The following is a 3,217-nucleotide window of genomic DNA, read 5'->3' as shown; positions in this document are numbered from 1 at the left end:
CAGCCCCCCAAGTGTAAAATCCCTCCCTGCACCATCCAGCCACAAATATTCCTGCTGGTCCCAGATCCCCTTTTCAGCAGGGTGACCTCGGCAATGTGAAATTAATATGGAAAAGGGGAATCAGGCACCTAACAAGCACCCCCTGCCCCCCCCGAGCATTGGGGATGGCTCACAGTGGTTAGGAGGGGCTTGTTTTGGGGTGCTGGGAGGGATGAGGGTGGGCAGTGGTGCTGTCTCTGGGGTGGTTTTCTACCGTTCAGCCTCCCCTGAACTCCTCTTCATTGAAGATGGCGAATTGAGGCAGAGAACCATAAAAATCAGCTTGGGGATCACTCTGGGTGGCTGGAGGGTGTTTTTTTTTCCACCCTAGTTAGCACCCCTCGCTCTCTCACCCTCGTTAGCATCCCTTTGGTGATGGATCAGGGACCTGCACTGGCCCAGCCCTGGCTGGAGCAAGGAGGACGGGGTACCCGGGGTGGGGGCTGCTGCTCTGGTCACACACCCCAAAGGAAGCTGTGGGCCCGCTGCACTCCACCCTGGCAAAATCAAAATGCTCTGAAAAAGCAAAGCGAGCTCCATGATGGGCTTCGTAGGCATCAGCGAGGGATGTTGGGGACGGGGGGGGGTGAACCCCAGAGCATCACCTCGCTGCCCAAGGGAAACTGAGGCATGCAGGGGTAAGGGCAAGTATTTATTTTGGGGCACTGGGGGTCCCAGCCACCTCCCATCTCTTGCCCTGTGATTTTGGAGGGAATGCATCAACCTGGAGGGGTGATGGTCCTGTTTTTTAGGGGGCTCCTGGGCTTTTTGACAAGTAAAATGAAGGCGATTCTCCCCACCTCAAAAGGGGTGAAGGTAACCGCAGCCCCTGGCTCAGGTCTCTCTGGCACCAGGGGAGCAGCAAGTTGCTGAATTCACGCCGTGCCCACCACCAGAGAGGCTGAATCACCCACGTGGGGCAGCCGTGGGCAGCTTTAATGACCAATATTATGAGCACCGGCCACGTTTCCCCATCCAAAGCCATCCCTTCACAGCAGGAGCCGAAACCCACTTGCGTTGCAGGACCGAGGAGGACGCAAAAACCCTCGGCTGGGAAAACTTTTTAAAAGAAACCCAAATGTCAGCTCTAAATTGGGTGTTACACGCTCATGCTCTGTCTCTTCATTACTGTATCGTAAAATTACATTAGCCGGGAACGATCTGCATTCAAATGACTCTGTGTCTGGAATGATAACGCGGGAATATGAGATTAAAATGTAATTATGCTCTTTAAAGTCAAGGAAGGTTAATAAAATGTTTTTTTCTAAGTTGCAGAGGCTCCGCAGCCACAAGGCAGAATCACTTATGGGAATCAAGGGGAGGATGAGGTGGGAAGGGGGAGGCAGGGGGAGGCAAAAACTGTGTTAAAAAAAAAAAAAAGTAAACCATAAAAAAGGGTGTTTTGGGGAGGGGTGAAAGCATTTGGGTCACCTGGGGTGAGTCACGGCAGAGTGACCTCAGAATGATGGGGCCGGGCAGATCCAGCTGGGGCAAACTGGTACCCAGCCACAGACCTGGGGTGATGCTGGATCCCCCCAACCCACACCCCGCTCGATGCTTTGGGGCTACTCGAATCCCTGCTCCAAATCCCCCAACATCAGCCGTGGAGGGCGGGGAAGGTCCCTTCGCTGCGTCCCCAGCACCGGATTTGCTGTGCCACGTCCCTGCTCTTCCCCAGGCTCCTCCTGGGGCCCCAGAGGAGCCCCCTTCGTTAGCTCTGATCTCCTAACGACATGCGAGGCGGGCGATGAAGCCGCCGCGGCATTAATCGGCGGCGTTAGTTGCCTGCTATCTATAACCCAGCTCGCCTCGGCTCGCGGAGGAAAGCCCCAAAGGCCTGCCACGGGGTGGGGAGTGGGCAGCAGCCTCATATCCAGCCCTCCCGCGCAGCTGAAACACAGTCCCAGCTCTTCCTAGACATCACCAAAGGGGCTGGGGGCTGCCAGAGAGGCTCAACTGCAGAACTTGGCCACTCGTGCCCTTCCCAATCACTTCTCACATTGGGGAATAACCTGGGTGATGGGAAAAGGGGGTGTCCGGCAGCGACCTGCAGCGCTTCTGGGCTGTTTCACACCTAAAACACCCTCCGGCCACACACGCAGCTTTAAAGCATCTTTGCTGTGTAGACCTGAAGATGATTTTCCCAATCCTCGAGTGATCACACCCTCGCACACCATCAGGGCAAACCAGAAGTATATCGTGTCCCCCTGCCATGCTTCATTAACAGCAGGAGCTTCGTTAAGTTTGAAGCCTCCACTGAGGTTTTGGAGCCCCCGCAGAGGCAGGAGAAAGGATGGAGGTCATGGAGCTCCACTGCTGCCCACAGAGTGACAAATTTTAATCTGAAAAAAATTAGAGGCCGTTGTGTACTGGAAGGTTTTTTTCACCGATTTGTGTGGTTTTCTGCCTTTGCCGTGGCTGGAGGGGGATGCAGCAGTGAAGGAGAAACTTCTTAAACACATTGCTCACGTACTGGGGATAGAAAGCAGGTCAGGCTGGCCAAGGAATGCTCCCTCCTCCTGTCTGGGCGAACTAATGCTCCACAAATGGGCCTGTCTTGGTGGCATTTAGCGGACACCAGCCTGTCACAAGCGTTTCACCCACTCACTGTGAACTGGTGGCTGACGCGGGGTTAATGGCTGGAGGCTGGTGGGAAGGGGGGGGGGGGAAATCTTGCACCTTCTGACTGAGCACAGCACCTTCTTCCTTCGTGTCACGGCTAAAGATGCTCCTCTGCTTCCATGACGTGATGGAAAATAGCTTTGGTGCTCGTTGAAAGGAAACGTGGCCGATGTAAAGATTGGCTGGGGCGCTGCTTTTATCACTTGGGTGTCCAAATCCATCCCGCTGGGATGCAGACGTCACTTCGGGAGGTCACTGACCAACAAGGGATGGATTTGTCCTCCTAAAAGTGCCTGAAGGAGAGTGTTAGAGGAAAATTGCTCTGGCCTTCAATCAAGGGCTGTTTCCCACCTCCCAGAGAGAAGACAGGCTCAGTGTCGGGCAATAAATTTGCTGGCGGCATCTGCCCATTCCGCGTGGGAGATTACGGGGAACTGCTGTGGGTCCTGGCAGAAAACCCCACGGGAAGTCCTGGCTGCGTGTCACCCCCCCACCAAGCCGGACTTTTTGTGGTGCAGAGGGGGGCTCTGCTGCCCACGGGCTGTCTCTTATACAC

The sequence above is a fragment of the Athene cunicularia genome, assembly GCF_003259725.1.
Source record: "Athene cunicularia isolate RWA chromosome 4 unlocalized genomic scaffold, athCun1 chr4_part1, whole genome shotgun sequence".
Lineage (NCBI taxonomy): Eukaryota > Metazoa > Chordata > Aves > Strigiformes > Strigidae > Athene > Athene cunicularia.
Note: the sequence above shows the minus strand (reverse complement) of the source record.